This window comes from Crinia signifera, chromosome 19 (assembly GCF_055691185.1).
Source record: "Crinia signifera chromosome 19, ASM5569118v1, whole genome shotgun sequence".
NCBI lineage: Eukaryota > Metazoa > Chordata > Amphibia > Anura > Myobatrachidae > Crinia > Crinia signifera.
In genome coordinates, this window is record NC_139226.1 from 117552863 (window position 1) to 117576574 (window position 23712).

General features: G+C 44.3%; 1 protein-coding gene and 1 long non-coding RNA gene across 3 annotated transcripts in view; one reads left to right on the forward strand and one right to left on the reverse strand.

The window, feature by feature from the left end:
* Positions 1 to 18312, reverse strand: part of LOC146042942 (uncharacterized) — a 39906-nt gene extending 21594 nt beyond the window's left edge. The window contains exon 1 of the long non-coding RNA XR_014464066.1: positions 18016 to 18312. This is a non-coding gene — a long non-coding RNA (uncharacterized LOC146042942). The remainder of the gene's footprint in view (positions 1 to 18015) is intronic.
* Positions 18313 to 18378: 66 nt separating this feature from the next.
* Positions 18379 to 23712, forward strand: part of ZBTB16 (zinc finger and BTB domain containing 16) — a 128319-nt gene continuing 122985 nt past the window's right edge. Inside the window, exon 1 of one of the 2 annotated variants that reach the window (XM_083163227.1) lies at positions 18379 to 18537. The gene's annotated coding sequence lies outside the window, so the exon portion shown is untranslated. Of the gene's footprint in view, positions 18538 to 21225; positions 21249 to 23712 lie in introns of those variants that run through there. The other variant, XM_083163228.1, reaches the window with a different exon arrangement.

Sequence of the window (23712 nt, forward strand, 5' to 3'; positions counted from 1 at the left end):
ATAGCGAAGACAATCCGGTGGTGAAGAAATGGAAGAGCCTGTATAATCAGAAGATGCGAGAGGTGAAGCCAAATAAGAGTGGTGGACCCGGAACTCTCCCAGATGGGGATCATGGAGACGACAGCAGGGTGGATCGGGCTAGGATGGTGGTAAATAGCAGGACAGAGATCTGGAAGCAAATTTAGGCCAGGAATCCTATAGGTGACTGGGCTTGAAGGCTGGCTGAGCAGGTAACAAGCAGAAGATTGAATTGGAGACTCTGAACCATGCTGCACAGAAGACTTTTGCACTGACAGCCAAATAGTTCTCGTAGCCCTTCTAAAAACCCAGAGGGTGGTTACCAATCGCTGTCACCGACGAAGAGGCCGAACAGAGCTCCATCTGGCCAATGACAGCACTGCCCCCGTCCAAGATGGTGGCACCGTCTTGCCAGTGCCAACCAATCACTTAGCCTCCTCCAGCCGCTGCCAGCCCCACCACAGCCTCCTGCATCTCATCCCTGGCTGCCAACATGGAGAGCCGCCGCAGCGCACGAACGGGTGATTACCGGACCTGCCGTGTGCTGCGGCGGTGTCCCACGACAATAATCAATGCGGGAGAAAATGAGAGGAAGGATTAGAGTTTTTGCATGGTCTTGTGTAAGAGATAGCAAAAGGTTATATTAAAAAAATAGTTAATAAATTTTAGCCCATGAAACACAACATTGCTGTTGGTCAATTTAGAATGGATTAAAACCGACTAATCATCACAAAACCGGGCACACTTTACCTCCATAGAAGTTCAAGCACTTTTCAGCAAATTCGGCCCTGTGAAGGGTGCGAGTTAGGCTTAATTTTTGTGCCATTTTCAGCGTTAAAACGGCACCGAATGGCAACTCGAACCCTTTGGGGTTAATAGGATCGACCCCCATTGCGTGTACACACTAGACAAGACTGTAAAGGATATCACTCAGAAGGGCCCTTCCTCTATTAAAGTCGCGTAACAATAGCCCAGCAGACCCCACGGTTGTGGTTAAGCGCTGTGTAAGTGTGGGCACCGGGGGTCTGCGGGGCTATTGTAATGCCGCTGTGCTGCGGCCGGGACCCGTAGATTTACCTGTCTGCGCAGCGGTCCCGGCTCCCCTCCTGCCCTGGCTTCTGCTGAACTGAAAATGGACCATCATAAAATGTCTGCCCCCATACAGCAGACAGTTCTCTGAAACTGTCTGCTGTATGGGGGCGGACATTTTGTGATGGTTCGTTTTCAAACCAGCAGCATAGCGCATACCGGCAGAAGCCAGGATGGGAGCCGGGACTGATGCACAGCGGAGGGTAAGGCACCGGGGCATGGGCAGTGGGGAAGGGGCGATATTTGTGCGTGTGTGGGGGCTGCTGCCGAAATTTTCAGAGGGGGGGTGGGGTGCAATTTTTATAGTTACGCCACTGCTCTATTATGTATGGGGCTCACCAGTAAGACCATCTACACTCTGATACCACTGTGAGAGGAATACCTACCACAATTAACTAGGATTAGACTTTGCTCAGGCAGAAAAAAATAATATTGTGCAGGAGACTCATTAGTCATAATTACAAACTTGTTCTGTATGACATTTCCCTGCTATACTAACAGCGGCAGAGGACAATTTAGGACAATTTCACAAGACATTGCATAGATATACTACATTTATTAGGGCAATTGAAGCAATACTGTACATCGATTGACACTAAAAAAGAAGTTTATATTGCAGCAATGTTATAATTTGTTTGTTGTTAGTTTGTATCACAGCCGCTATCACTGAGGATGTGTTGGGAAAGATAAGAACCTCAACTCATATTCATGGATCTGTTTTGTTGTTCATGAATATACAGTATATAAAGGGTGAGATTTAATAGGATGAGATATTCAGAAAGTGAGAGATTTGGGGAGAAATCTCCAGTTTTTTTTAAAGCGGCAATCCTTTACACTTCAAAATCAAACTGGTATTGCAGTGTAAATGATTGCCGCTTTAAAAAAACCTGGAGATTTCTCCCCAAATCTCTCACTTCTTGAAGCTCTCATCCTATTAAATATCACCCAAAGTGTCAATGTCTTTTTTATACATTATGGGGGGAGGGAAATCTTTTGTCTAAAATGATGGGAGATTGTGGGGCGGTTTTCAATTATCATCTTTATCGCGCATATTGCACCAGTAAGTGTCGGGTTTTGCCATGCGAAAACAGATCACTTTTTGCTGATATCAGCTCGCCACCCTTTGCAGGCAAAGGTAGCCGATCACACCCGAACGTAGCTACAATTGAATAGCTCCGTTGGGCACCAACAGCTGAATTCCCTCCAATGAATCTTAATAGCAAACATTAGAATGACCTTGAAAGAGTATAGGTGACAAATTTTGTTTTCAATATATTTATTTCTGAAGCGCTGGCATATTATTTATGTGCGTTGTACACTGAGTTTGTACACTTGTACATATGTAGCGTTGTATACTGAGTTTATTACGGTACTAGCAAATGGCATACAATAACGGGTTGTACAATTTGCCCAAATGAGCAATCTGAGCTAACAATCTATGTAGGGTATATAAAAGGTGTCCATATACATCTATCCTCCATGTACTACAAGTCACGTTAAACATAACATGTGACATTCTTGTGACTCTAGAAGTCTTTTTGTGCAAGTTTTTCTTATTAAAATGCATCTTATTCACAAAACGATGAGGATAGGGTGCACCAGCAGCTTATGTGGATTGTGAAATAGATTTGTGTGGCATGCCTATATTCCGCGACCACAGCTGTATCTGCATATGAAATGATGCATTACACTGTATCAAAGCATTTCTTATGTTTATTTTTGCCATTTAAGATTCATTATGTGTAAAGACTCAATTTATATATTTTCTAGGAAAACACAGTAATGTAGCATTTCGTATACAGATACAGCCACAGTTGTACACAGAATGTAGGCATGCTACATATCATTTTGATCAGCATAAGCTGCTTGTGCATCTTATTTGCATGTGACTAAGGGCAGGCTGAACAATAAATTGGCTCCTGCCTATAAGGAGATACATAAAGCTCTTGCAGAACAATGGGCCTAATTCAGACCTGTTCGCAGGGCAAATCTGTTCTCAAAATGGGCAAAATCATGTGCACTGCTGTTGTGGAAAATGTAACATGTGCAGAGAGAGTTAGATTTGGGTGAGTTATTTTGTTTCTGTGTGGGGTAAATACTGACTGCTTTATTTTTACACTGCAAGTTAGATGTCAGTTTGAACACACCCCACCCAAATCTAACTCTCTCTCTCTCTCTGCAAGTGTTACATTTACCTCAGCTGCAGTGCACTTGCCCATTTTGAGAACAAATTTGTCCTGTGATCAGGTCTGAATTAGACCCAATGAGCATTGGCATTTCAGACAATACAAACTAAGGGAAAACAGAAAGGAAATTCAGAGGCTTGGTGCAGTTCTATCAAAGCATCAGTCATTCAGATATTGATTAGATGTTTTTGCAAGATTAATCTAAATATAAACAGACTAGTAAGCCCGTCCGAAGCAAAAGCTTCGAAAGCTAGTCTGCTTCCTTCTGAGCTTGTGCATGTGTGAGAAAGATGTAGTTTCACTCCCTGCTAGTAGATGGCACTGTTTTGGAGACTCACGGACACTAGACATGTGAAAAAAGTGGGTCGACGGTGAACTATTAGAACAAAGTTTTGAGTTTCTGAGTTTCGGATAAGCTAGCCTCAACCAATGCTGTAATTTAATTAGGTATTAGCGTTTACATATCTGGTATAATAGCTACAGTATATTGGACAAAAAAAAGACTTAAATGGTGGAACTTCAGTTGACCTTCCTCTGTGTCTATGGCTTGCCTTATCTTAGCTTCAGAAAATGTTTGCAACAGGTCTCATCCAATAAAACCATATTGCTGGGCAACATGACATCCAAGGAGAAGACTGATCCCACTTCCGTTGCAGTGGAGAAGACCGATCCCACTTCCGTTGCAGTGGAGAAGACCGATCCCACTTCCGTTGCAGTGGAGAAGACCGATCCCACTTCCGTTGCAGTGGAGAAGACCGATCCCACTTCCGTTGCAGTGGAGAAGACCGATCCCACTTCCGTTGCAGTGGAGAAGACCGATCCCACTTCCGTTGCAGTGGAGAAGACCGATCCCACTTCCGTTGCAGTGGAGAAGACCGATCCCACTTCCGTTGCAGTGGAGAAGACCGATCCCACTTCGGTTACATGGGGACATACTGCATAGGCTTACACATCCCCTTGCATGCGGCCGCACGGCTGACAAAATAATTCGATGGTCGCCGACCATCAAATTATTTTTTTCCCCTTTGCAGAAAAAAAAGTCAGTCTAGACCAGGGATGGGGAACCTTCGGCCCTCCAGCTGTTGTTGAACTACACATCCCAGCATGCCCTGCAACAGTTGTAGCGATATTCACCAAAAGCTTTAACACAGAGGGTCTACACATTTGCAGACCCCCACCATCGGAAATGGGGCCAAATTTGTTCTCGACCAAGTAAATCAGGCCCAAAAATCTAAATGAATCACATTCACTTTGCCACATTCGCTACATTTCTTCAGCACTGAAACATGATGTAAGTGCATGGAATTGAAGGCAAGGCTGTTGCATTGGCTGTATCATCCATAATGATATACATATACAATTGTACATATACAATTTCCTATATTATAGCAACACAGTAGAAAGAACACCATTCACTAAACACATGTAAAGCTCCTCCACAGAGTTCCTCCCATACCCGAGAGATGTTTCGTTGATACGGCATTGTTATGCTGAAGCCAAGACAGCACGTTACCATCTCCCATCACAATTTGCCCCCTAGTGGCGCTGCCTCTCCACAGGAATATTCCATGAATTTTTGTCAGTTAAAGAAACGGCATTGACAGCTCTCACAAATATTCATTTGCAAACTGCTAAACAAGATAAACCGGGAGGGTGAGAACATTCTTGAAGGTTATACAGAGTGAAACGATGAACTTGGCTGTAAAGTAAAAGGGAGTCTCGATGGTCGTCAACGTTAGAACTTCCTTGTGCCCATCAGTGTAAGGAGAAGACATTGCTTCAATAGTGTTTTACACCAATGGTTTTCTTAAACAGTAACCAGGGAAGATTGTCAAAGGAAAAAAAAAAAAAGGAACGTAAAGCCTCCATTCCAAAAAGGAATGTAGCCAAACCGTTGGACAAAATTCCCCAATGGGGATTTGAGAAACTGCTCCTGGGCTTTATGTCAAACGGTTTGTAAAGAAAGACATTTGCACTGGCAAATAGGAGGGGTGGAATGGAGTGGGGGCATACCTTGAGAAGTATGGAGCAGTTGAGATAAGTAGAGATAAAGGTGTGAAGAAGAAAAGAGTTGTACTTCTCCACAAGTGAGGGGTACGGGGTGGGTGGCGCTGTGACTTGTGTTGAATCACTAGCAGCTGCTGGTTTATGTCGGGGTTGTCAAGCCCGAAATATACAGTTACACAAGAGAAAAAAGGGGGGGTAGCAGCGCTGGCTAAAATGAATATGATCAATTTAAAATAACATAAAAACAAAAGGGGAGGGTTGAAGTACACCTGACGCGTTTCGCCGTCTCAACGGCTTTTGATAAAGCCGTTGAGACGGCGAAACGCGTCAGTTGTACTTCAACCCCCCCCCCCCCCCCTTTTTATTGGACTGTTCCAGACCAGCCTTGGATTCTATTTGGGACCTACCTAACCGTGGACACCAAACTACATCTTGAAAGACCCCAGTACCATCTTTGGGAGTTCCAGCTCTGGGTGTCTCCCCTACTCTGGACGGTGACTCGGCCCACATTCCAACTCGGGCCTTGAGTCCCAGGGAGAGAAATAATACACCCCAACTACGTGTCTACAGGTGGACGGTAACCCCATTTTGTTTACTGCACTTGCACTTTATATGATTCCATTTCCAGGCATAATAGGAACGGACAGTCCCTCACTGCTATTTATCCCCCAGGACTTACCCCTTGCATTTTAACAGCATTATTTTGGTCTCACCATTTAATAAAATTTATTTCTTTTAAACTGTACAATCAGTCCAATCCTCACGGTTTTTATGTTATTTTAAATTGATCATATTCATTTTAGCCAGCGCTGCTACCCCCCCTTTTTTCTCTTGTGAAGAAGAAGAAGCACTTTGCAAAAGCAACTGAAGTTTGCACCGATACGGTCCTCTGAGCTAGCCGTCTTCAGTGGGAGGAATTCTAATTCTTCCACTTAAAAATTGGTATAGAAGTACATTGATAGGCAGACTTTGTCCAATCTATCATAAAATGTAAATGTTTAGCAAGTGGTAATGAAAATCCCAATGTCCCCTCTTGCCAGCATTGTTTTATTAGAGGGTGGGGCTATGGGTGCAACCACTGTCATGATCAACCATAGCAAGGATCGCACCGGTACTTACATCTCCGGGACTGTGCCATAGTCTCTCACATTGCTTCAAAGATGTGTTTCCGTCACTAGATCTTTGAAGATCTAACCAGAGGCCAAAAGGTAAATCAATTTGACGTGTGCAGGTTGACCCATGAGTACTACATACCCAACACCCATTATAGATACACCAATGCCTAATGATCAATTTAGCACATACATTTTAGGAGACAAATGATTGTTCAATTGAGTGATCAGGATGGATATAATGTTAGAAAAGGTTGGATTTTATGTGATTGCTGCACTTCTTTGTACCTCTGGGAACAGATTTTAATTTGCCTGGCATCCTCGCAGAATAGCACGGAGTTCAGAAGACAGTGCTGGCCAGAGGCGGGACTCCCTCCTGAAAAGAGGCATGGTCTCATCAAAAGGGCGTGGCTTCTCTGGAATGCACACACTAGTGAGGCCACGCCCCCAGTTCACCACTGGAGGGTATGGCCAGTTCTCTGTGAGCTCCTGGCCATGCCCCATCTACATGCATAGATGCTGTGCGCATGCAGCAGCAGGCAGGTATATTCCCTACTGCCCCCCACTGCAGGACACTACCAGCCCCGGGACAGTCCCCAAAAAACGGGATTGTGCTGCGAAAATAAAGACAGTTGGGAAGTATGCAATGAGGCTTACAAAATCCAAATATCGGAATGTATCATTCAGCAGAAGGAGTTCTGAAAGATGGTACTAAACTTGTTTTGTGTTGGCGCACTGATAAGGACCCATATAATTATACCACTGGATTTCATTTCTAGAACCACACAGTTTTTCATATACAAACACATCTATATATTCAAAGCCTGTAACTCAAAATATGCAATTTAAAATTTTGCGTCAGTTGAAAGTGAAATAGAAAAATAATAGTTCCTGCATAGACTGTCATATAAAAATAAATAAATGCAACTTTCTAACTGAAAAGAAAATATATACACTTCTATGAACAGTCACTCCTGCTCTAATGCCGCAATATTTATATATTCATTTATAAGAGCGCAATCATCTTCATCAATGCTGGGAACAACCACAGTAAGAAATAAAATACATGGCATTGACAGAGTAAAAGGAACCTGCAAGCCATCATATAATGTATAGGTAAATGACAGGGCTTGTGGGCTGCATAATCCAATTGCACAGCAATGCTTTTCTAGTATCACAGTTATTGGATTTGAGAGAACACATGTAAGTTTTGTGTGAACTGTTTTAGAAGGTGGATATCGAGCGCAAGAAACTAGAGATGGACAGAGAACTGAGCCGTATGGTACTTGCAAAAGTGGGAAAGTAGTTACAGAGAAGAAAATCCTGAAAGGAAAACCTAGTTGTTGTAGCATTTGGAGTTAGAAGTAATATTATATAGCAGAATGTATGATGAATGCAATAGACATACAAGATTTATCAATGACATCCTGCTTGTAAGACTGTTTAGGGTGGTATGATTGACACTGAAGTTGACATGCAGTATTAGGAGGAGCTGTGGATAACATGTAGCAATGTTAACAATCTTAGAAGAGGAGAATGTAACAAGTGGGAAGAGAAATGGAAAATTAATACAAAAGAGCTTACAGGTGATAAAGACAAAGAGGGTAGAAAACACGGGTTGGGATCTTTTGGTTTACAGCAAGTTGGTCGACAAGCATTAGGTTGACACCGTTAGGTCGACATGGGGAAAGGTCAACATGGTTCTAGGTAGTCATGGGACAAGGTCGACATGGGTTTAGGTCGACAGGTCGACACAAGCAATAAGTCGAAAGAGTCTAGGTCGACATGGGGTTTTTCACCTTTTTTTTAGCCGAATGTCGACACAGTCGACATAAACACAGTTTCCAGTGCACTGCATCGCTCGCTATGCTTCGGGCGCGGTGCCTCGCTGCGCTCAGCACACTATTTTATTCTCCCATCAAGCCCTAGTGGATGGTAGGGCATGAAATACCGCCTGTCGGCACATGTCGGCTCAAAAAACAGTGAAAAACCCCATGGCGACCTTTTGACTGTCGACCGAGACACTGTCCACCTGATGCTTGTGTCGGCCTAATGACCTCTCGATCTAAACCCATGTCGACCTAGAACCATGTTGACCTATCCCCATGTAAACCTAAGGCTTGTCGACCCAATGACCGTACCACCAGGCTTGTCCAACCTGCGGCCCTCCAGATGTGCTAAAACTACACATCCCAGCATGCCTTGCCACAATTTGGCTATTAGGGAATGCTAGAATGATGGCAATGCATGCTGGGATGTGTAGTTTTAGCACATCTGGAGGGCCGCAGGTTGGACATGCCTGCCGTATACCAAAAAACACAACTGTACAAATGAAAAAACATAGCAAGGTCCAGATATAGGTTCTCAAACTCTGACCATGGGATCACAAACAGTGCATGTTTTCCAGCCATAGGGGTTTATTCTAGTTCATTCTTTCTGACAAAATCCTTCTTAGATGGACAAAACCATGTGCACTGCAGGGGGGCAGATGTAACATGTGCAGAGAGAATTAGATTTGGGTGAGTTATTTTGTTTCTGTGCAGGGAAAATACTGACTGCATGATTTTACACTTCAATATAGATCTCACTTTGAAGAAAAACCCCACCCAAATCGAATTCTCTCTGCACAAGTAACATCTGCCCCACCCGCAGTGCACATGGTTTTGTCCATCTAAGAAGGATTTTGTCAGAAAGAATGGACTAGAATAACCCCCATAATCACAAGTGAAATTATGGTACTTGTGTACTATCACGGCTCCCATCGCATCGTATACCATAAGGCATACAATGGTATGGGATGCGATGCGATATCGGGCGATGGAATACAATGTCATACATTTTTAAATTGTATGGCATTGTATATGGCATACAATGCGATGGGATGCGATTAAAAATTGTATAAGCACCCTGATGGGTGCTTACAATGTTAAATGTACCCTAATGGGTGCTTACAATGTTAAATGCACCCCCACGCCACCCCCCCAAGTATAAATGTGAACCCGAAGCGTGGCGAGCGCAGCGAGCCCGCGAGGGGCGGCGGTACGCGTCCTATGACCTTTTCATACCCCCACTATCCACGTCGGCGTGGAGTTGATTTTATAAAGTGTGGCGAGCGCAGCACGCCACCGAGCCCGAAGCGCGGTGAGGGGGCGCACAGAACTTTACAGGTATACGCGTCCGCTCGCCACACTATATAAAATCAACTCCACACCGACGTGGATAGTGGGGGTATGAAAAGGTTGTAGGACGCGTACCGCCGCCGCTCGCCACGCCTCGGGTTCACGTTTATACTTGGGGGGTGGCGTGGGGGTGCATTTAACATTGTAAGCACCCATTAGGGTGCTTATACAATTTAACATCGTATATGGGGCAAAATCGCATCGCATTGCATGCCATCGGGTGTATGGCATGCGATGCGATCAAAAATCGGGCGACTAATTATCGTGGGCGCCGTGCTAGTACACAAGTACCGAAATTATTAGCTCAAACTGTGACTGTTAAAATGTGCCAAAGAGTGATGAATACATTGTACACTGGGTGATATAGAAAGCATGAACTATTTGGAGGACTGAGATTAGGCACCATCGAACTAAAGCAGTGGTTCTCAAAAATGGTCCTCAAGACACCCTGTCCATGGTTTAAGGATAGCCATGGGTGAGCAGAGATGGTTAACTCAAATTGATTGAGTTACTAATTAAGTCACCTATGCCGAAACTTAGTTATACATAAAATCTAGACCGGGTGTGGATCGTATTATCGACCACACTTAGGTCGACATGCAGGAAGGTCGACAGGGTTCTAGGTCAACAGGGTTGAAGGTCAACAGGTGTATAGGTCGACAGGGGACAAGGTCGACAGGGTTTTAGATCGACATAGCGTTATGTCGACAGGTTGCAAGGTCAACATGTTTTTTTTCCACAGTTTTTTTTAACCCGAATGTCGACACAGTCGACATGGACACTGTTTGAAGTGAACCGCAGCCCCTCGCGATTCTTCAGGCATGGTGCCTCACTGTCGGCACATGTCGGCTCAAAAAACAGTGATAAAACCCATGCCGACCTCGCAACCTGTCGACATAACCCATGTCGACCTAATGCTATGTCGACCTTGTCCCCTGTCAACCTAGACACCTGTTGACCTCAACCATGTCGACCTAGAACCCTGTCGACCTTCCTGCATGTCGATGTCGACCTAATGACTGTCTGCGTAATTGTGGTCGATAATACGACCGTATCCCAAATCTAGACCATTAACAGTGCGTTGGAGACCAAATTGGAAACCTTTGTTCTAAAGAATACAAAATCAAAGCAATGGCCATACTGAAGAGTACAAGTCCACTGGGACTGGTTTTTAAACCACTGTGCCATGGCACACTAGTGCGCCGTTCTCCTGTGTGCTGCCGGAGCCAGAGATGCATTTATAACTCTACACCCTGGGGGGGATGCAGTTAAAATCCCGGCGGTCGGGATCCCGGCGTTCAGAATCCCGACCGCCGAAATCCCGACACATTCTCCCTCCGTGGGTGTCCACGACACCCCTGGAGGGAGAATAAATTAGTGGCAAGCGCAGCGAGCCCGCAAGGGGTGGCGATCCACGTCCCCCCCTTGTCGGCATTTCGGATGTCGGGATTCCGGCATCGGGATTCTGAACGCCGGGATTCAGTACTGAATCCCCCTGGGGCACCACATTGAAAACAGTCAGCATTGACATAAGTTCTCTCCGGTGTTCTGCAAGCAGATAAGACTGGCACAGACACAGTGTTTATATGGGGGCCAATGCTTATTATGTGTTCAATATGGGACCGTGTGAATGATTGTTCTTTTTATGTGGGGGCTAATGTGATTTTTTTTCTTCATGTGGGGGCCAATGAGTTTGTTTTTTTCTTTTGGGGGGTCAGTGTGTATGTGTGCGTGTTTGGTTGCTATGGCCAACACCACCATTTGTCTTTATCAAAAGCTTTAGTAAATCTAACCTCATGGGGTTTATTTACTAAGACGGGAGTTCTATTTCAGATGGGGTGTTACTATAGGCAACCAATCAGATCTGTTCTAGAAGGTGCTAAATAAATATGTAGATTCTTATTGGTTGCCTATAGCAACATCTGAAATAGAACTCCTACTGTATCTTAGTAAGTAAACCCCTATGATGGATATATATGACACAAACCTGTATACCCACACATACCCTGTATACCCACTTTTGGAGACCGCTTGCTCAGATAGAACTGGTGAGGGCATCACTGTAGTAGATAAACTTCCTGTCCTACAAGCTGGCATGTACAACACATACATAGAAGGACGTCTGCATCCACCCTCCAACTGTCCAGACAGCTTACTTCATGTAAGTCTACAGAAGGTAGGGTGGCCGAGTGTCCAGGATTTCCTGGATTCTCCCTGAATTGGTGGCAACCCTCCAGGCCTTTTTTCAGTCTCCCGGATTCAGGGATTCTCCCGGAATCCGGGTGACTTTGAAAGCCTCCACAGCCTCCCAACTGAGTGTGCACACTGTCAGGGGCATAGACAGGGTGGTTCCAGCGGAGTGCGAGCTCTGGGCGCCAGAAAAGCCACAGGGCATGCACAGTGTGTCTCCAGCACTTGTGAGTTGCTGCCCGCCCCACAGCTCCCTCTACCTGGAGAAATATTTCAACTGGGCCGCGGGAGAGGAGAGGATGGAGGAGCACTGTGCAGCCAACAGCTTAGGATGCTGCAGCAGCACTTCCTCCCAAACTGAGCCTCAGAGGAGAGATAAGATGGCTGCTACTGTGTATCATTCCCATGGGACCTCTGCCGTCTGTGCTGTCAGCTGAGGAAATGGTAAGGCCAGTGTTGAGGGGGGATTTGTGTGTGTGGACGGTCAGTGTTTGGGGCAGATATGCATGTTAGAGAAGGGGGGAGAAGGAGGTTGCTGTGAAGTTGTCGTCACTGGTGTCAGGATGAGGGGAGGATGTATGAGGTATCTCTGCATAGGAGCTGTCAGTAGGGGAAATGTGTTATTAAATGTAACAATAGGGACTTCAAAACATGTCTGTATTAGAGGCCACGCCCACTTTTCTGAAGATGTAATGTCCGTTTTACAAAGCCACACCCACGTTTCCAGGAGCGCACATGCACATGAAGGTGTGTGTGTGTGTGTGTGTGTGTGTGTGTGTGTGTGGGGGGGGGGGGGGGGGGGGGGGGGTAGGGGGGGGGGGGGTAGGGGGGGGGGATGGCAACCCTAACGGAAGGGCTGAAGTGGTGGCTCCATACCAGTAGTTCCAGGGACTTCAAGGGAGAACTTGCTGCCTATGTAAAAGAACAGTCATTTAACTTTCATATTAAGCACAAACCATCAGATATATAATATTGTACATGGAGATGATTGAGAACAAGTTTTTCAAATGAAAGTGAATTTTAATAATATGAATATCTTACTTTCCATGATTTACAGCTGCCAAGAGTTCTTAGTAGTTCAAAAAAAAGAGACGAAAAATATATTCCTAATTCGGGGCACTCACTGGATTTATTATTATCATTAGACCAGTGATTCCCCGAATTAGGAATATCTTTTTCGTCTCTTTTTTTTGGAACATGTATCTGCAACAATATTCCTGGGACCACCTAAGCATATAGCTAAATATACCATAATACTCAAAATATTTGGACAATAAATAAAAAATAACTATTTAGGAATGGACTAACACAATATTTAATCAAAATTAGAGGTCTGTGCAAATTCGCAGACGTGTGATCAGGCCTGAATCGGACCCTATGTTATACAGCCCATTATGAACCTTTGTGATCTGGCAGAACCATTGTGAAATAGGTCACATCTATTCCATGTTAGATAAACGGTGATTACACAGCGAGTTTAGAGAAAAGGAACCCTTAGCAGCCTGCACTATTGTGGGACAATCCTGTCCGAAATCCCTTATCCAAAATGGCCGTGGTCCCAAGCACTTAGGATAAGGCATACTCAACCTGTACGTGGTGTCCAATATGCTGTGCACCTCCGGCGTCCATTGACTTCCGGATAGTACAGCACATGCACAGAGCCGCGGCACTAGTGCCTGATTTGCGGTGCTCATTCGTGCTTGGCTGAGGGGTTGTGGATCCACTGGGGCAGGGAATGATGCGAATGTTCAAACATTATCTGTAAAGCGCTACGGAATATGTGTGCGCTGTATAAGAAACGGTACTTGTTTCCTAGCACGGCACCACCGAATTTGATTGTAAGCATCGGGTCGGAAAAATCGCATGCCAACCAAATCGCATGCGATGCGATGGACGCGATTTTTACATTGGAATCAATGTAAAATGGTCCCTGAGACCAGAATTTGCAGTGATTTTAATGTAAAATGCCCCAAAACACCCCATTTTCATAGAAAACCCCCCTGATGTTTCAAATGCCCCCCATTGTTAACGCCACCCCGGTATTGATGCCAACCCGAAGTGAGGCGAGCGCAGCGAGCCCGCGAGGGGCGGCTGTACGCGTCATCCGAACTTTTCATACCCCTACTATCCACATCGGCGTGGAGTTGAGAATAGAAAGTGTGGCGAGCGCAGCGAGCCCGAAGCGTGGCGAGTCCCGCGAGGGGACGCGGATACCTTCACAGGTATCCGCGTCCCCTCGCGGGCTTCACAGGTATCCGCGTCCCCTCGCCTCACTTTCTATTCTCAACTCCACGCCGACGTGGATAGTAGGGGTATGAAAAGGTCGGAGGACGCGTACCGCCGCCGCTCGCCACGCTTCGGGTTGGCGTCAATACCGGGGTGGCATTAAAATTGGGGGGGGGGGGGGGGAATTAACCATACTTTTTACACATATTCAATGTGAAATGGTCCATATTGGCCCATTTAACATTGTCACCTATGTAAAATCGGGTTGATCGCGTTGATCGCATCGCGGGCCATTATAATGACCTGCGACCAACCCGATTTTCATTTTTAAATTTATTTAACATTGTTCCCTAAGGGAAAATTGCGTCGGTCACATTGCGGCCCCTTATTAGGGGCCGCGATGGACGCGATCAACGCGATTTTCACTTTTATCGGCAATTGAGCTTGTTAAAGTCAGAAAATTGGGTCCATCGCATGCCTTAAGTACCTTAACTTAAGGCATGCGATGAACCCCGACGGGCGCCGTGCTAGGAAACAAGTACCTAAGAAACTGTTAATAAATAAATATAAGAATCTGATAATTATAATAGTAATCAGTGGTCAAGGGTTTGTGTGATGAACCTACATACAGAGACCAGAGATGTTCCAAAGCCTCTCTGCTCACTACAATATAGGACTGATTGCTGAAGGAAATCTGCATGTGACATGATTAAATCTAAAGGCGACATCCACTAGTGCGAAATGGTCACCTTTTATGCGATTCTGGCGCATTGCTGTGACGGATCGCATAAAAAGTGGCACATTGCATGTCAATTACCTGCGACTGCGATGTGAGGCGCGTTCCCATTCCCTCCCACTGGCTGCCATGAATATTTGTTGCAGCCCGTTAGCCCTGCTAGGATCGCAGGAGATACATTGTATGCGAAAGGACCGCGTACAGTGTATCCTAAGCGATCATATCCCCCGGGAGCCGCCGGGTGAGATTGCGGGGTATCGCATGCGAGGTACTGCATGTGCTACCTCGCACTAGCGAATGACCGCCTTAAATGAGTTATACTATTAATAGCAACCTGAAAGAGAAAGCAAGGGAAAAAAAATGACTTTATGTAAAATAAATAAATAGCATCAACACAAGGTCTCAGAATGGATTGGAGCTTTAACGTCAGTAAAATATACGAAATCTGGAGGTGGGCTGCACACACGATGAAGTCTTCAGTGTGTCACTACAAGTGCTGCCTCCCTCTGGATATTATAGATCATTTTGTAAATAACGCTCTAACTATGTGTATGGGATCAGAGAGAGAACAATACATTGCTGAAATCAACAGGAAAGACAAAAATTCTATTTCCGCAGTACACTAAATGTGATCAAATGAAATCATAATCTTGCAGGTCCACTACATTCAGTCAGGAATTTAAAATATGTATCACTTTCAGCACTTCTTATCACCTTGCAGATCTTCCATAATGGCCAAAATAGATTATCCATGAGGTTAATGATTTGCAGATCCTTCAATTTGGTGCTCAACTTACTGATTTCCCACTTCATTTACTACTGCAGTTACCTATGCTGAATTAAGTAATTGTATGTTTAACAACACCTGTCTCGTCCACTCCTTCAGTCAGCCCTGGCAATTCAGAAGGGCATATTGTACTCAATGAAAGGGGTCATGTTGGGAGACAATATTTGACAGGTGTCTATAATCGCAAGAGTGAGTCCAATGTTTTAAATACCTGTACCTGGGAATGCATCATCAGTGCTATTTTCCCAGCAGGAACTAGCAGGACCTCAGTTCCTGAACCTCTTATTAAATATGACATCATCAGGAACTGGGTTCCTGAACCTGTCCTGGGCCAAAACATAATTTCCATAAAATAAGATTTACGTTAAAGTTCTTTTTGAGTGCCTTCTTTTCTTAAATATATGTAAATATATATATATATTTTTTTTTTATTTCTTTTATCTATATATCGATAGAAGTTTTTGTAGATACCTCCCAGAGTTCCTGAACCAATTTTTCCAGAAAAATAGTACTGTGTATTATTATTGTCCCTGAAGATGCTGCCTTTTTTCAGCATAAGGGGATCATTATTTATCATTAATGTGCGATGCCGGCGTGGTGACATCGCCGGCCATCGCATTGCGGTTCCTTGTAATACTGCCTGGATTTATCATTTTGAGGGCGCAGGGACAGGGCTCCGAAAGAAGCCCGTCCCTGCAAAGCCCTGACCAGGAAGCCGGGGGGTCTGCACATGCACGGTTATGCGCTGACCCCCTGACGACCCCTGTGACCGCACTGCCCCGCTCGGCAGTGCGATGTGTAGCCATAGGCTACAATGGGCTATCGCCATATCAGAATGGCGATAGCCCAGGGGTGCGAAGCCGGGCTGCCCGATGTTGATACATGCGGCCGGCGGCGGTGCAGGGGGGAATCGCAGATTCCTACTGCGGTCCCCCGTTGATACATTTGGGGGATACTTAATATTTGCGGCTAACCCCCGAAAACAGATTTAGCCGCAAATATGGTTTGATAAATGGGCCCCTTAGACTGTTGTGTAGTACAGTTCTTATTTTGTAGACAAATGTTGCTAACTATTGTTATTGTGTGCACTTGCAAGCTAAATATTATCAAAGTAGATTTTAAATGCAGAATAATCAAGCAGCAAGTTTATTAAAACATGTCCTTGCAACATCCAAGAAAACATACAGTATGTATTTCTGTGTGTACCATTTCCCTAATACAGGAATGTAGGCTAAACTAAGCAGGTGCATTTTTATCAGCAGCCTACAGTATGTGTGGTTAAAAAAAAAAAAATCAGCCAGGGTCTTTGCAAACGCCAAGCAGGTGAGAATCTGGTGCAGAACGTTCTGTACCAGGTGAAATGGATCTAATTAGAGACACCGGCATGTTATGCTGAGGTTTTAGTGCACCAAAGTCTGCACAGTCTACAGCAAACGTGATGCACATAAAGGAACCTTCTCTCGCTGGCACCTACTATAGCAGTCCTGACACTGACCATAAGTGATGATGGATGTTACTGTGCCTCCCAGCTTGCGCCATTTCTACATATATCCAGCTTATGCAACCTGTGGCTCCTCCCCTGTCCTGCTACCACAAGTCCATTATCCTACCGTTTGTAGTATTCATTATAGACAATCTGTGTAAAGCTGCTTTTGAACTACAAGTCCCAGTGTCCCCTGGCATGCTATTTTATAGTAAAAATGTAATCAACCCTGGCTCTCTCCAGCTACGGTGGGGGGGTTGGGTCATTGGGTCAACCAAATTTAGGTCGATATGCATTGGGTCGACAGGCCTTCGGTTGACATCTGAAATAGGTCGACATGGCTACGGTCAACAGGGGCAAAATGTTGACAATGAGAAGGTCAACAGCCAAAATGTCAATATGAGGTTTTCATGTTTTTGTCCCAAATGTCGACACAGTCAACATGGACACCGTCTATGTCAGGCATGTCCAAACTATGGCCCTCCAGCTGTTGTGAAACTACAAGTCCCATCATGCCTTGCCACAGTTTTGCTCATAGGAAATGCTAAAACTATGGCAAGGCATGCTGGGATGTGTAGTTTCACAACAGCTGGCGGGCCACAGCTTGGACATGCCGGGTCTATGTGAACCATTGCACTTGCTATGCTTTGGGACGGTGCCCCAAAAAAACATGAAAAACTCATGTCAACCTTCCCATTATTGGCTGAATGCTTGTATCGACCTTCTGACCCGGGCAAACTTAGCCATGTCGACCTATTTCAGGTGTCGACCCAATGCATGTCAACCCTAATAGGGTCGACCTAATGACCGTATCCATAGTGGGACCACAAGTCGAGCATGCCATCCTACTTTTTGTAATATTCAGAGGCGACCTGTGTCTCCAAATGTTTCTGCACAAGCTCCGGTGTAGCCTGACAGGCAATGTTATAGTACAAATCTAATGCAAGCAACCAGTGGTTCTCCAACTGCTGGGGAACTAGAAGTACCAGCACATTATCCCACCTGTTGTTTATTCTGAATCTCCCTCAGCTCGTGTAGAACCCTGGCGTACTATAAGAGGATGCAATCAGACCGGCAGCTGCGGAACCACAAGCCCCAGCAATGCTGGCACAGGTGTGATGAGAGTGACAGGTCAGAGACCAGCGATGGTGACGCGACCACTAACCAGCACAGCGGCAGGTCGTTCCCCTCGGCACAGCCGTCCTCTTTCTGCCTCTCCACGGGGGTCACCGCCCTCAGCCAAGCGGGGACCCCAACACTGACCCCACGCTCCCCTGCCAGCAGTTAGCATGGCGGCGGGGCCGGTGTGCTGCTGCTGCCCCAGCACGGGGAGGGGGCGTGGCGGTGGCGTCACGTGTCCCAGGCGCCGGCCTGACGTCACCGCTGTGGTGATTTGCTAAGCTCCCAGCAGAGAGGAGTTAGTGAGCCTGAGAGCGGGCACTGCGAACTGCCGGACCAGGCTGCTGCTGCTGTACCAGCGCATCCCCACTCACATACATGTCTGCTGAGAGAGCCCCAGCGCAGGTGAGTGCGCCCGACACTTCTCCCTGCACAGGGTTGCCCTGAACTGCAGATTCACACATACACATGAATAGAGCAGCGGAGGCTGTGATTGGCTTCTGTGCGAGAGATGCAGGAGGATGGAGAGTGCATCTTATTCTCCCCACATCCCTGTCGCTGGTCTTATAATTATTATTATACTCTATATGCAACCCCCCAGACCTGTTCTTGCACTCTGTATAGTGGGAGACCCAGTGCAACTCTGCGCTGTCATGCATTCATCTGCTTCTAGGTGTCCTCACACTACGGGAACTTCTAAATCCCCATCATCCGTCTACATGTTGCATTCAGCTGGGAATGACACTTTCCGATCACTTCCCTGTATAACGCGTTGCTCCCTGCACATCCCCTAATATAACGCGCTGTCCCGCACACATCCCAATATAACGCGTTGCTCCCTGCACATTCCCTAATATAAAGCGCTGTCCCGCACACAATCCCTTTATAACGCGTTGCTCCCTGCACATACCCTAATATAACGCGTTGGTCCCGCACACATCCTATATAACGCGTTGCTCCCTGCACATACCCTAATATAAAGCGCTGTCCCGCACACATCCCTATATAAAACACTCATTCCCAGCCTATAAGCACTTATGGCAAAACTTCATATACAGTTCTCCTATACAGCACCAGAGTACAGAGGTCTATGCTATTGCCCCACTGGGGAACTTCATCTGCTGCCCATTATAGTGATCCCACCAGATATTAATTAGCATGCACTGGACAATGCATATCATTCCCAGTATATGTCTGTGAAGCATGCAGGTGTGTGTGATGGTTGTGCATACTGGTACTTGACATGTATAATGTTGCATTGGAGCAGCAGCCTGTGCTGTAGACCAGTAATATGTATTATTGCTAGTACTGTGCATTGCACTCAGGAGACTGCTATTCGGATGCTGCTGGCTAGTGGTGTTAGATAAGGGACAGAGGAATATGGCATGCATAATTATGACTTGTTTATGTCTGCTGGGAACAACACTGGGGGAACTGGAGAAGGCTGTATGTCCCCCTTCTCTAAATATTAGAATTTGATATAATGACATTGTGACCCATTGTACTGGAGAAGGATTGTTTGCCATTCACAAAAGGAATGGGGAAATTGTGGCTGATGTATGTAAGTGTTCCATCCGTATAGTACATTCCCTCCCTCTGTATTCATCTGTTGATTTTTAGGCTGTTATTGTCTGCTGATTCATTTTAGCCTTTGTTCCTTTTTAATGACTGATGTATATATTTACACAAATTTGTATATAGCTTGTGTGACTTATCCCCCTTTTTATTAGTCCAATGATTTATTTTAGATTTTATTTTGCATGATTAGAATGTATAATTCTCCCTGGTTATTTGCTGTTACCCAAGCACAATGCCTGTCACAAAAATAAATGAAAAATACATTTGTGGGTTCTATCTCCCCCACCTCCTGGCTTATTTTGTATGCTGTGTTGTATTTGTACAACTTGACCAGCAGTAGCAGCATAGATTTAGCATTGGATGCTGGAGAACACTTAATATTCAAATATTCATTTTGTGTGGTAGCCAGACAGATCTGCACACACATTATAAGCGTCTGTTGTGTGTGTGTGTGTGTGTGTGTATAAAAAAAACAACCTATTCTGTGTCTGTATACAATTTTTACTTTTCCCCTTTTTTTGGAAGGGGGGGGGTGTTTATCTGTTCCCATTTATATATTTTGAACATTGTCTACCAAGTTATTTAATTTCTCTTTAAACCATCCTTGCTGTGTTTTTCCTTGCCCCTTTTTTGTAGCCTCTGTTGCCCATTACGGAGCTACCCCCCCCCCCCCCCCCCCCCTCCTATCTAATCTTTGTCATTAATGCTGACATTGATTTTTGTGGCTTCAACATTTACGCTTTTACCTAAACTAGTTTTACTTAGGGTTTAAAGGGAGCTAAATCTAGCCAATACACAACTGATAAAGGGTTTTTAATAGTTGACTAATTAACCCTTCCAAGTCATCAAAAGAAGCTCTGTCAATGGGTTCCCCCGCTCCCCCCCCCTTCCTTCTCCACCACCCCAGCTAAAAGAAAAACAAACTGTACCAAGTGAATGAGAAGTCTCTCTCTCTCTCTCTCTCTCTCTCTCTCTCTCTCTCTCTCTCTCTCTCTCTCTCTCTCTCTCTCTCTCTCTCTCTCTCTCTCTCTCTCTCTCTCTCTCTCTCTCTCTCTCTCTCTCTCTTTCTCTTATCATACTTGTCCCTATTTTTCCTGCTATTCCCTGGAAACTGTATTTTATTAAAGGGATCCAACAGTTACTTCTGTGAAAAGCTTACACATCTGTACACGCCAGCACAAATCGCATTCTCTTATGGATACAACTGAACTGGTGCCCATATTTTAACACTTCATACATTAGGTGTAACACTGTTTTTGTTAGCTGCTATTGTAGACAGCTCTTCCACAATCAGTAATCAATTACCCTGTATTATCTTCGACACACTGATTCTTTAGGAGCAGGCTCTGTGGGTGTTTGATTCTCCCCCCCCAACATTGTATTGCCCAGCCACTAACTATGTCTATTCATGACATATGGGAGGGCAAGAGGGAGGGGTAGTGGTAATGAGCGCACCCCCCAATCATTTCGGAAAGTTGTCTCCTATGCACTGATGGATAAGCAATGCAGTTGTTTACTTGGTTTAAGGCTCTGTCAAGGTATTTAAGTGCCAGAAGAAATATTAGCTTTTTTTTTTTTTTTTTTTTTTTCCAGGTGACATCACAGAAAAGAGCTAAAGTCTATTTGGGGCTTTGTACAGGTCTTTATTTATCACTGTGACCCTCACACTGTATAACTGGCTTCTTCTTCGCAACAGACAAAAACATTCCTGCTTTTGCCCACACAATAGGACTAGCCGCTATTGTGGGGATCTGTTTTCTTAACCCTTTTATCTTGACTTATTTGTGTTTTCTTTCCATTATTGGTGCGTTTTGTGACATGTACTTCTTGTTCGCTATGTGGTTATAAACTTGCCACCCCCACCAGTTAGTTTGTGTATATGTACATACGTGTGTGTGTGTGTGTATATATGTATGTATCTGTATGTATGTGTATATATATGTGTGTGTGTGTGTGTGTGTGTGTGTGTGACTAACCTGTGGGTAATACCATCTTAATTAGAGAAATGATGACCTGTAGGAATGTAAGCTAACTGCATATGAAGGTTTTTGCCTGTTCTTTTTATTTGGTCTCTGTACCACACATCCTTTGTGTCTGACTGGCTTTGCATTACTGACTGTAGTTGCATTTGTTTCCTCTAAGATGTGTTTTCATTCTGTTTTGGGTCTTCATTCAGTACCAATCCAATGCACAGCATACTGTAAGTGCAGCAGGTGAATTCCATAGTGAGTATTCCTGTGTATACTGTACCGCTCACCCAGTCTATATATGTTTTACTATTAGGATTGACATATACAATATATTTCTTTTAATAGCCAAATTAAAGATGTTCAACCGAACATTAATTTTATTCTGTAATGTAAATTGGTATGTATGTAGCAGCAGCGTGTGTTCATCTTAATACAGCGATCTTTTTTTTTTTTTTTTCTTTTTAGATTTAGTTCAGTGGTTCCTAAACTGGGGGTGCCTCAGGACACTTGCAGGGGTGCCTTGGGTTGGTGGACCAGGATCAGCTCATATTATTTATGGGCAATGTAACAGGCTAAGCCAGTGCTGGTGGCTGCCAATCACAACATATATGGACAAACAGAAGCAAATCCTGTCCCTCGGCTCATAATTGTGATATATAAACACAATGCACTTAATTTAGTATTTTTTGTTTCTGACTTGCTCAAAAAGAAACATTAAGCCTAGGGGTGCCTTGAAAACTTTTTGATATTCTAGAGCGCCGTGGTTCCAAAAAGTTTGTGAATCACTGATTTTAGATGTTAAATCTATTGTGGATGTGACTGTGAAGGTGTCTGATTGTTTAATACTTTTGGAAGCTTCTATACAAGTTTCTACTATACTTAATGGGGTACCCCTATTAAAAAAAATAATCAAACTCCATGGAAATAGCTGATACATATTATCTAAGTTTATTTATGAAACCAGTGCTGACTGTTTTAGAAAAGTTACTAAAACCGTGCAATAAATGTAACATGACCCAGACCAAGACAAATAGCATTTTTATTTGTCACAGGGAATAAGTAATTGATAGAGATATTGGGGATCCGCTGATGAGCTATTCCTCGTTTTAACGAGGTTCCACCCCCTTTTTGCGCAGTGGCACAGGCATGGAGAATTTTCAGCACACTATCACTAAAGTAGAGGCACTCTGGAAACCACTTTTATTGCAGTCCACTACAAAGCCACCAACTAGCATAAGGTGGCCTTAAAATACATTCAGAACCTTTTAACAGCAAATAATACCCAGTGTACTATTGTGAAGAACAACGGAATCTACTACGCTATATAAGAAACTGTAAATAAATAATAAGTGAATGGACACTAGTTTGAAAAGTAAAAACTACTAGTGTGAAAGTGGGATCCATTTAAATAGTCACTGGATGCTTTACGCTAACTGTGTTCTCAATAAATGACAATGCTTTTATAAATGTCTATTCCAGATAAGTGGAATTTGGCAGAAAACTAATGCAAATGGATGTTTAAAAAAAACAAAACGAAAAGGCTATTGTCTATTCAAAAGTATTAACACTCTTAATAGGGGGTACACTCGGTGAGATATGCACTATTTTCTATTATTTTTTTGCTTATAGAAGTAAAATCGAATGGGCATCGAATGTTTTTTTTTTTTTTTTACATTCAATGCAAATTCGATCCCAATACACTCTCCCGTAAATCGATTAGAAAAATTGTCTTGGCGACAAGACTATATAGTCAAATCGAATGTGAACACTGTAACCAACCAGATCCAGACACCGATCCAGACCCAGATCGAATAGGGGTGGAATAGAAAGTGAAATCTCACCAGGTGCACACACAATTACCTTATGGGTTTCTAATGGAACTTAATTGATGAAGACATTAAAACTTTAAATAGTTTCTTTATACAAACTACATATTTGTTATGTTCATGAATACAAGTGCAATGTACCCTTCTAGGCTGCTGGTGTTTTTGTTTTCATATATATATTTTTTTTCTTAATGACCGTAGCATGC